The sequence below is a fragment of the Salvelinus fontinalis genome, chromosome 40 (genome assembly GCF_029448725.1).
Source record: "Salvelinus fontinalis isolate EN_2023a chromosome 40, ASM2944872v1, whole genome shotgun sequence".
NCBI classification, from domain to species: Eukaryota; Metazoa; Chordata; class Actinopteri; order Salmoniformes; family Salmonidae; genus Salvelinus; species Salvelinus fontinalis.
Genome location: NC_074704.1, coordinates 29,459,300 through 29,472,051, shown reverse-complemented (window position 1 = coordinate 29,472,051; position 12,752 = coordinate 29,459,300). Strand labels below are relative to the sequence as shown.

General features: G+C 40.8%; 1 protein-coding gene across 1 annotated transcript in view; it reads right to left on the bottom strand.

Annotated features, from left to right (window-relative positions):
• The window catches only part of LOC129839619 (uncharacterized), a 50,141-nt gene extending 37,467 nt beyond the window's left edge, over positions 1–12,674 (bottom strand). The window contains exon 1 of the mRNA XM_055907147.1: positions 12,244–12,674. The gene's annotated coding sequence lies outside the window, so the exon portion shown is untranslated. The remainder of the gene's footprint in view (positions 1–12,243) is intronic.
• Positions 12,675–12,752: the final 78 nt, after the last annotated feature.

The window sequence follows — 12,752 nt, the reverse complement described above, 5'->3', positions numbered from 1 at the left end:
ATATGGAGAGAGAGATACAGAGTGGATGAATTAGGGAGACAGATATGGACAGAGAGATACAGAGTGGATGAATTAGGGAGACAGATATGGACAGAGAGATACAGAGTGGATGAAACAGGGAGACAGATATGGACAGAGAGATACAGAGTGGATGAATTAGGGAGACAGATATGGACAGAGAGATACAGAGTGGATGAATTAGGGAGACAGATATGGAGAAGGTGGAGGGCCCAAGATAATTACACTCCAGCTGCTAGAGGCCTTGTGTAGTCCGGACAAGGCAGCTCTCCCATTCTCTGCCCAACCATTAACTTGTTTGTGATTAATGAAATATGCGGTGACTATGTTAGAGAGCTACCGCCATGTCATTGTCATCGTGTGGTCAGGAGAAGCATCAAGGTGTGTCAGGTCAATGTCATCCTCACTGCTTTACATGCAATCTACCACAAACAGGCTCAAATCAAATCTATGTTTATTATCAGATGTTAAAGCAGGTAACAGAGAAATGTTTGTGTTTCTAGTTCCAGCAGTGCAGTAAATGATTGTGTTTCTAGATTCAGCAGTGCAGTAAATGATTGTGTTTCTAGATTCAGCAGTGCAGTAAATGATTGTGTTTCTAGATTCAGCAGTGCAGTAAATGATTGTGTTTCTAGATCCAGCAGTGCAGTAAATGATTGTGTTTCTAGATCCAGCAGTGCAGTAAATGATTGTGTTTCTAGCTCCAGCAGTGCAGTAAATGATTGTGTTTCTAGATTCAGCAGTGCAGTAAATGATTGTGTTTCTAGATTCAGCAGTGCAGTAAATGATTGTGTTTCTAGAGCCAGCAGTGCAGTAAATGATTGTGTTTCTAGTTCCAGCAGTGCAGTAAATGATTGTGTTTCTAGAGCCAGCAGTGCAGTAAATGATTGTGTTTCTAGATCCAGCAGTGCAGTAAATGATTGTGTTTCTAGATTCAGCAGTGCAGTAAATGATTGTGTTTCTAGATTCAGCAGTGCAGTAAATGATTGTGTTTCTAGATTCAGCAGTGCAGTAAATGATTGTGTTTCTAGAGCCAGCAGTGCAGTAAATGATTGTGTTTCTAGATTCAGCAGTGCAGTAAATGATTGTGATTCAGCAGTGCAGTAAATGATTGTGTTTCTAGATTCAGCAGTGCAGTAAATGATTGTGTTTCTAGAGCCAGCAGTGCAGTAAATGATTGTGTTTCTAGATTCAGCAGTGCAGTAAATGATTGTGTTTCTAGATTCAGCAGTGCAGTAAATGATTGTGTTTCTAGAGCCAGCAGTGCAGTAAATGATTGTGTTTCTAGTTCCAGCAGTGCAGTAAATGATTGTGTTTCTAGATCCAGCAGTGCAGTAAATGTTTGTGTTTCTAGCTCCAGCAGTGCAGTAAATGATTGTGTTTCTAGATTCAGCAGTGCAGTAAATATTTAACAGTACAATACTAATACACAACAAAGCAAAAGAAAAAAATCAAATTAAGAAAGATCAGAACAAGCCATATCAGAGTCCGGAATATAAATAAGTTGTCTGCATAGAGAGTATGGACGATATACAAGTAGGAGAAGGTATGTACAGCAGTAGTTATATAGGATGAGCTATGTCCAGAATACAGTATGTACAGCAGTAGTTATATAGGATGAGTTATGTCCAGAATACAGTATGTACAGCAGTAGTTATATAGGATGAGCTATGTCCAGGATACAGTATGTACAGCAGTAGTTATATAGGATAAGCTATGTCCAGGATACAGTATGTACAGCAGTAGTTATATAGGATGAGTTATGTCCAGGATACAGTATGTACAGCAGTAGTTATATAGGATGAGCTATGTCCAGGATACAGTATGTACAGCAGTAGTTATATAGGATGAGTTATGTCCAGGATACAGTATGTACAGCAGTAGTTATATAGGATGAGCTATGTCCAGGATACAGTATGTACAGCAGTAGTTATATAGGATGAGCTATGTCCAGGATACAGTATGTACAGCAGTAGTTATATAGGATGAGCTATGTCCAGGATACAGTATGTACAGCAGTAGTTATATAGGATGAGCTATGTCCAGGATACAGTATGTACAGCAGTAGTTATATAGGATGAGCTATGTCCAGGATACAGTATGTACAGCAGTAGTTATATAGGATGAGCTATGTCCAGGATACAGCATGAATGGCAGTAGTTACAGTTGAAGTCGGAAGTTTACATATACTTAGGTTGGAGTCATTAAAACTCATTTTTCAACCACTCACAAATTTCTTGTTAACAAACTATAGTTTTGGCTAGTCGCTTCGGTGTCATGCACATGTGTCATGCACATCTACTTTGTGCATGACATAAGCAATTTTTCCAACAATTGTTTACAGACAGATTATTTAACTTATAATTCACTGTATCACAATTCCAGTGGGTCAGAAGTTTACATACACTAAGTTGACTGTGCCTTGAAACAGCTTGGAAAATTCCAGACAATAATGTCATGGCTTTAGAAGCTTCTGATAGGCTAATTGACATAATTTGAGTCAATTGGAGGTATACCTATGGATGTATTTCAAGGCCTACCTTCAAACTCAGTGCCTCTTTGCTTGACATCATGGGGAAATCAAAAGAAATCAGCCAAGACCTCAGAGAAAAAATTGTAGACACAAACAAGTCTGGGTCATCCTTGGGAGCAATTTCCAAATGCCTGAAGGTACCACATTCATCTTTACAAACAATAGTACGCAAGTATAAACACCATGGTACCACACAGCCATCATACCGCTCAGGAACGAGACGCGTTCTGTCTCCTAGAGATGAACGTACTTTGGTGTGAAAAGTGCAAATCAATCCCAGAACAACAGCAAAGGACCTTGTGAAGATGTTGGAGGAAACAGGTACAAAAGTATCTATATCCACAGTAAAATGAGTCCTATATCGCCATAACCCGAAAGGCTACCTGAAAGACTACCAGCAAGGAAGAAGCCACTGCTCCAAAACCGCCATAAAAAAGCCAGACTACGGTTTGCAACTGCACATGGGGACAAAGATCGTACTTTTTGGAGAAATGTCCTCTGGTCTGATGAAACAAAAATAGAACTGTTTGGCCATAATGACCATCGTTATGTTTGGAGGAAAAAGGGGGAGGCTTGCAAGCCAAATAACACCATCCCAACCGTAAAGCACGGGGGTGGCAGCATCATGTTGTGGGGGTGATTTGCTGCAGGAGGGACTGGTGCACTTCACAAAATAGATGGCATTATGAGGGAGGAAAATGATGTGGATATATTGAAGCAACATCTCAAGACATCAGTCAGGAAGTTAAAGCTTGGTCGCAAATGGGTCTTCCAAATGGACAATGACCCCAAGCATTCTTCCAAAGTTGTGGCAAAATGGCTTAAGGACAACAAAGTCAAGGTATTGGAGTGGTCATCACAAAGCCCTGACCTCAGTCCCATTGAACATTTGTGGGCAGAACTAAAATAGCGTGTGCGAGCAAGGAGGCCTACGAACCTGACTCAGTTACACCAGCTCTGTCAGGAGGAATGGGCCAAAATTTACCCAACTTATTGTGGGAAGCTTGTGGAAGGCTACCCAAAATGTTTGACCCAAGTTAAACAATTTAAAGGCAATGTTACCGAATACTAATTGAGTGTATGTAAACTTCTGACCCACTGGGAATGTGATGAAAGAAATAAAAGCTGAAATAAATCATTCTCTCTACTATTATTCTGACATTGTCACGCTTGTCGAAAGGAATGGACCAAGGCACAGCGTTGTGAGCGTACATTTTAGTTTAATTAATATCGCCAAAAAAACAAGAAAATAACAAACGACCGTAAAGCTACGTAGTGCTCGCAGGCCACTACACACAGACAACTACCCACAAATACAGGTGGGAAAAGGCAACCTAAGTATGGTTCTCAATCAGAGACAACGATAGACAGCTGCCTCTGATTGAGAACCACACCCGGCCAAACACACAGGAATACAAATCATAGAAAAAAGAACATAGAATGCCCACCCAAATCACACCCTGACCAAACCAAAATAGAGACATAAAAAGCTCTCTACGCTCAGGGCGTGACAGACATTTCACATTCTTAAAATAAAGTGGTGATCCTAACTGACCTAAGACAGGGAATTTTTACTAGGATTAAATGTCAGGAATTGTGAAAAACTGAGTTTAAATGTATTTGGCTAAGGTGTATGTAAACTTCCGACTTCAAATGTATATAGGATGAGCTATGTCCAGAATACAGTATGAATGGCAGTAATTATATATGATAGAGTTCCGTGTGGTAGCCGGGTAGTGATAGTCTCTAAGGTGCAGGGTAGAGTACCGGGTGGTAGCCGGGTAGTGATAGTCTCTAAGGTGAAGGGTAGAGTACCGGGTGGTAGCCGGGTAGGGAGGTGCAGGGCTTCACTGAGAAGAATGCTGCTAGCTTGCACCTAACGCCTACACACACACACACGCATGAATGCAAGAATACACACACACAGAAAGATTAAAATACAAAAGGATAATGATGGCGTCTTTCTGACAGCAGATCAATCACATGACGCGGTCACATGACGCGGTCACATGACGCGGTCACATGACGCGGTCACATGACGCGGTCTGTCTGTCAAACAATAGTAGAAAGATCAAGCTAAAATAACTACATCCTATCACACACACACACACACACACACACACACACACACACACACACACACACACACACACACACACACACACACACACACACACACACACACACACACACACACACACAGACACACACACACACACACACACACAGAGAGACACACACACACACACACACACACACACACACACACACACACACACACACACACACACACACACACACAGAGACACACACACAGGACATCCACTGTCCAGCCAGAGACACAAACTGTGTAGGTGAAGTTACACATCTAGTTTTTCTAGTTGGACCCCTTCCCCTATGCTCTCTCTGGCACACACACACACACACACACACACAACAACTTAATGAGTCACCTGTTGTGTGTAAGGTTTATGACCTATTGTATAATGTGCGTGTCAGCTATGTATGACGCTGCTCAATCTGCTCCTTTGTTTGGCTGTAGAGTCTCTCTTGTATCAGCTCTTCAGTTAAACATACAGCTGTGTTTGTCCAATATCAAATACACCTTCTGGAAGTGTTTGGCCTAAGTCCACTCCTAAGTCCACTCCTAAGTCCTCTCCTAAGTCCACTCCTAAGTCCACTACTAAGACCACCCCTAAGTCCTCTACTAAGACCACTCCTAAGTCCTCTACTAAGACCTCTCCTAAGACCACTCCTAAGTCCACTACTAAGTCCTCTACTAAGACCACTCCTAAGTCCACTACTAAGACCACTCCTAAATCATCTACTAAGTCCTCTCCTAAGACAACTCCTAAGACCAGTCCTAAGTCCTCTCTTAAGACCACTACTAAGTCCTCTCCAAGTCCAATACTAAGACTACTATTAGCCAACACACTATTCCAACACACTATTCCAACACACTATTCCAACACACTATTCCAACACACTATCCCTCCTCATTTTGATCAAATTGATCAATTCAGGATAAAATCTACAAGATATAGTTTCTTGTAGACAAAATTAAATCAGACATGGTGGATTTAACCATCAGTGAACAGCAGTGGATTTAACCATCAGTGAACAGTAGTGGATTTAACCATCAGTGAACAGCAGTGGATTTAACCATCAGTGAACAGTAGTGGATTTAACAATCACTGAACAGTAGTGGATTTAACCATCAGTGAACAGCAGTGGATTTAACCATCAGTGAACAGCAGTGGATTTAACCATCAGTGAACAGTAGTGGATTTAACCATCAGTGAACAGCAGTGGATTTAACCATCAGTGAACAGCAGTGGATTTAACAATCACCGAACAGTAGTGGATTTAACCATCAGTGAACAGCAGTGGATTTAACCATCAGTGAACAGCAGTGGATTTAACCATCAGTGAACAGCAGTGGATTTAACCATCAGTGAACAGCAGTGGATTTAACCATCAGTGAACAGCAGTGGATTTAGCCATCAGTGAACAGCAGTGGATTTAACCATCAGTGAACAGCAGTGGATTTAGCCATCAGTGAACAGCAGTGGATTTAACCATCAGTGAACAGCAGTGGATTTAACCATCAGTGAACAGTAATGGATTTAACCATCAGTGAACAGCAGTGGATTTAACCATCAGTGAACAGCAGTGGATTTAACCATCAGTGAACAGTAATGGATTTAACCATCAGTGAACAGTAGTGGATTTAACCATCAGTGAACAGCAGTGGATTTAACCATCAGTGAACAGCAGTGGATTTAACCATCAGTGAACAGCAGTGGATTTAACCATCAGTGAACAGTAATGGATTTAACCATCAGTGAACAGTAATGGATTTAACCATCAGTGAACAGTAGTGGATTTAACCATCAGTGAACAGCAGTGGATTTAACCATCAGTGAACAGCAGTGGATTTAACCATCAGTGAACAGTAGTGGATTTAACCATCAGTGAACAGTAGTGGATTTAACCATCAGTGAACAGCAGTGGATTTAACCATCAGTGAACAGCAATGGATTTAACCATCAGTGAACAGCAGTGGATTTAACCATCAGTGAACAGTAGTGGATTTAACCATCAGTGAACAGCAGTGGATTTAACCATCAGTGAACAGTAGTGGATTTAACCATCAGTGAACAGCAGTGGATTTAACCATCAGTGCCTGCTCAGAGATATTACATTAGTTGATTGCCGGATGTGGATATACAGGTTGTTCTTAGGGCCGACTACAAACAGTAGTATTCTACCTGACGAACTAACGAGCCTCATGTTATTCCCAGAGGTAGAACCATAGAACTCCCACCTGGGATGTTACCTGTTACCATAGAAACACACCTCCTCAACAACACAATACTACTGACTGGTAACATAGACCGTAATAACAGACCTCCTCAACAACACAATACTACTGACTGGTAACATAGACTGTAATAACAGACCTACTCACCAACACAATACTACTGACTGGTAACATAGACTGTAATAACAGACCTACTCAACAACACAATACTACTGACTGGTAACATAGACCGTAATAACAGACCTACTCACCAACAAAATACTACTGACTGGCAACATAGACCGTAATAACAGACCTCCTCACTAACACAATACTAATGACTGGTAACATAGACTGTAATAACAGACCTCCTCAACAACACAATACTACTGACTGGTAACATAGACTGTAATAACAGACCTCCTCAACAACACAATACTACTGACTGGTAACATAGACTGTAATAACAGACCTCCTCAACAACACAATACTACTGACTGGTAACATAGACTGTAATAACAGACCTCCTCAACAACACAATACTACTGACTGGTAACATAGACTGTAATAACAGACCTCCTCAACAACACAATACTACTGACTGGTAACATAGACTGTATTAACAGACCTACTCACCAACACAATACTACTGACTGGTAACAGACTGTTATAACAGACCTCCTCACCAACACAATACTACTGACTGGTAACATAGACTGTTATAACAGACCTACTCACAAACACAATACTACTGACTGGTAACACAGACTGTAATAACAGACCTCCTCACCAACACAATACTACTGACTGGTAACATAGACTGTAATAACAGACCTACTCACCAACACAATACTACTGACTGGTAACATAGACTGTAATAACAGACCTACTCACCAACACAATACTACTGACTGGTAACATAGACCGTAATAACAGACCTCCTCACCAACACAATACTACTGACTGGTAACATAGACTGTAATAACAGACCTCCTCACCAACACAATACTACTGACTGGTAACATAGACTGTAATAACAGACCTCCTCACCAACACAATACTACTGACTGGTAACAGACTGTTATAACAGACCTCCTCACCAACACAATACTACTGACTGGTAACATAGACTGTAATAACAGACCTCCTCAACAACACAATACTACTGACTGGTAACATAGACCGTAATAACAGACCTCCTCACCAACACAATACTACTGACTGGTAACAGACCGTAATAACAGACCTCCTCACCAACACAATACTACTGACTGGTAACATAGACTGTAATAACAGACCTCCTCAACAACACAATACTACTGACTGGTAACATAGACTGTAATAACAGACCTCCTCACCAACACAATACTACTGACTGGTAACATAGACTGTAATAACAGACCTCCTCAACAACACAATACTACTGACTGGTAACAGACTGTAATAACAGACCTCCTCAACAACACAATACTACTGACTGGTAACATAGACTGTAATAACAGACCTCCTCACCAACACAATACTACTGACTGGTAACATAGACTGTAATAACAGACCTCCTCACCAACACAATACTACTGACTGGTAACATAGACTGTAATAACAGACCTCCTCACTAGCACAATACTGCTGACTGGTAACATAGACTGTAATAACAGACCTCCTCAACAACACAATACTACTGACTGGTAACAGACTGTTATAACAGACCTCCTCACCAACACAATACTACTGACTGGTAACAGACTGTAATAACAGACCTACTCACCAACACAATACTACTGACTGGTAACATAGACTGTAATAACAGACCTCCTCACCAACACAATACTACTGACTGGTAACATAGACTGTAATAACAGACCTCCTCAACAACACAATACTACTGACTGGTAACATAGACTGTAATAACAGACCTCCTCAACAACACAATACTACTGACTGGTAACATAGACTGTAATAACAGACCTCCTCAACAACACAATACTACTGACTGGTAACATTGACTGTAATAACAGACCTCCTCAACAACACAATACTACTGACTGGTAACATAGACTGTATTAACAGACCTACTCACCAACACAATACTACTGACTGGTAACAGACTGTTATAACAGACCTCCTCACCAACACAATACTACTGACTGGTAACATAGACTGTTATAACAGACCTACTCACCAACACAATACTACTGACTGGTAACACAGACTGTAATAACAGACCTCCTCACCAACACAATACTACTGACTGGTAACATAGACTGTAATAACAGACCTCCTCACCAACACAATACTACTGACTGGTAACATAGACTGTTATAACAGACCTACTCACCAACACAATACTACTGACTGGTAACAGACTGTAATAACAGACCTCCTCACCAACACAATACTACTGACTGGTAACATAGACCGTAATAACAGACCTCCTCACCAACACAATACTACTGACTGGTAACATAGACTGTAATAACAGTCCTCCTCAACAACACAATACTACTGACTGGTAACATAGACCGTAATAACAGACCTCCTCACCAACACAATACTACTGACTGGTAACATAGACTGTAATAACAGACCTCCTCACCAACACAATACTACTGACTGGTAACATAGACTGTAATAACAGACCTCCTCACTAACACAATACTACTGACTGGTAACATAGACTGTAATAACAGACCTCCTCAACAACACAATACTACTGACTGGTAACATAGACTGTAATAACAGACCTCCTCACCAACACAATACTACTGACTGGTAACAGACCTGTAATAACAGACCTCCTCACCAACACAATACTACTGACTGGTAACATAGACTGTAATAACAGACCTCCTCACCAACACAATACTACTGACTGGTAACATAGACTGTAATAACAGACCTCCTCACCAACACAATACTACTGACTGGTAACATAGACTGTAATAACAGACCTCCTCACTAGCACAATACTGCTGACTGGTAACATAGACTGTAATAACAGACCTCCTCAACAACACAATACTACTGACTGGTAACAGACTGTTATAACAGACCTCCTCACCAACACAATACTACTGACTGGTAACAGACTGTAATAACAGACCTACTCACCAACACAATACTACTGACTGGTAACATAGACTGTAATAACAGACCTCCTCACCAACACAATACTACTGACTGGTAACATAGACTGTAATAACAGACCTCCTCACCAACACAATACTACTGACTGGTAACAGACTGTTATAACAGACCTCCTCACCAGCACAATACTACTGACTGGTAACATAGACTGTAATAACAGACCTCCTCAACAGCACAATACTACTGACTGGTAACATAGACCGTAATAACAGACCTACTGACCAACACAATACTACTGACTGGTAACATAGACTGTTATAACAGACCTCCTCAACAACACAATACTACTGACTGGTAACATAGACTGTAATAACAGACCTCCTCAATAACACAATACTACTGACTGGTAACAGACTGTTATAACAGACCTCCTCAACAACACAATAATACTGACTGGTAACATAGACTGAATAACAGGCCTACTCACCAACACAATACTGCTGACTGGTAACATAGACTGTAATAACAGACCTCCTCAACAGCACAATACTACTGACTGGTAACAGACTGTTATAACAGACCTCCTCAACAACACAATACTACTGACTGGTAACATAGACTGAATAACAGACCTCCTCACCAACACAATACTACTGACTGGTAACATAGACTGTAATAACAGACCTCCTCAACAACACAATACTACTGACTGGTAACATAGATTGTAATAACAGACCTCCTCACCAACACAATACTACTGACTGGTAACATAGACTGTAATAACAGACCTCCTCAACAACACAATACTACTGACTGGTAACAGACTGTAATAACAGACCTCCTCAACAACACAATAATACTGACTGGTAACATAGACTGTAATAACAGACCTCCTCACCAACACAATACTACTGACTGGTAACATAGACTGTTATAACAGACCTCCTCACCAACACAATGCTGCTGACTGGTAACATAGACTGTAATAACAGACCTCCTCACTAACACAATACTACTGACTGGTAACATAGACTGTAATAACAGACCTACTCACCAACACAATACTACTGACTGGTAACAGACTGTAATAACAGACCTCCTCAACAGCACAATACTACTGACTGGTAACATAGACCGTAATAACAAACCTACTCACCAACACAATACTACTGACTGGTAACATAGACTGTAATAACAGACCTCCTCACCAACACAATACTACTGACTGGTAACATAGACTGTAATAACAGACCTCCTCACCAACACAATACTACTGACTGGTAACATAGACTGTAATAACAGACCTACTCACCAACACAATACTACTGACTGGTAACATAGACTGTAATAACAGACCTCCTCACCAACACAATACTACTGACTGGTAACATAGACTGTAATAACAGACCTACTCACCAACACAATACTACTGACTGGTAACATAGACTGTAATAACAGACCTCCTCAACAACACAATACTACTGACTGGTAACATAGACTTTAATAACAGACCTCCTCAACAACACAATACTACTGACTGGTAACATAGACTGTAATAACAGGCCTACTCACCAACACAATACTACTGACTGGTAACATAGACTGTAATAACAGACCTCCTCAACAACACAATACTACTGACTGGTAACATAGACTGTAATAACAGACCTACTCACCAACACATTGCTGCTGACTGGTAACAGACCTGTTACAAAACTGATGTAACCAATTTGATAAAAAATTCTTAATGCCAACTCAACACAATAGAAATGCTGGCTTATTGTCAATAATAAAATACTATATTTAAAGAATGTTCATAAAAACTCATCGAAACAATTTTTATAAAAAAAATGACTTCAATATTTCCACTTGATGTGATTTTCTAGTCCGAGTCACCGCCATGTGAAGGGTGAGAGACCTGCATTGTCGTTCTGGTTGACTGTGCTGATGAATTGATTAAGTAAGAAAGAACTGTTCACAACAAACTATAAACAAGAGGATTGATCTGTTAAGAACAAAACAGAAGTAAATAGGTGATATATATGAAATAACTGTAATCTTCCTACTCCTCAACTGCATGTTGTTTGGTAGCTAATTCACCATTCACCTGTAACACAAACAACAAACAAAACCGACTTACACACCCAGGCAAAAACCTCTGAATTCGGTCTCAGTCTAATAACAGGGTGTGTAACCTGTAAGCAGTCATTATGTCAACCTCCACACTCTCTCCACTCCGATTCGTTTTTTTTTTTTTATATATGCAAGGCTTTTATAATGAAGGTAAAAAATCAAAGCTTACCTGAGTAAAGGGTTTGTCGCCGTGTCAGTCAGTCTGGTCGGTAGGTGTGTTAGCGTTGTGTCGCTTCCTCCGTCTGTCTCCGTGGAGATGTGCTGATACCTGAGACGCAGGTCAACCAGTAAGCTGCTGTGTTTCCTCAGACACAAGATGATGTTGTGAAAGAACGAGGGTGTGTATCATCTCTGGTTATAAGGGCCTGAGGCATATTACTGCTCTATAGGTGTGTGTGTGTGTCTCTCTGTGTGCGTGTCTGTGTCTCTCTCTGTGCGTGTCTGTGTGTGTGCGTCTCTCTCTGTGCGTGTCTGTGTGTGTGTGTCTCTCTCTGTGTGTGTCTCTCTCTCTGTGTGTCTGTGTGTGTGTGTGTGTGTGTGTGTGTGTGTGTGTGTGTGTGTGTGTGTGTGTGTGTGTGTGTGTGTGTGTGTGTGTGTGTGTGTGTGTGTGTGTGTGTGTGTGTGTGTGTGTGTGTGTGTGTGTGTGTGTGTGTGTGTGTGTACAGTTGCCCTTTGAAT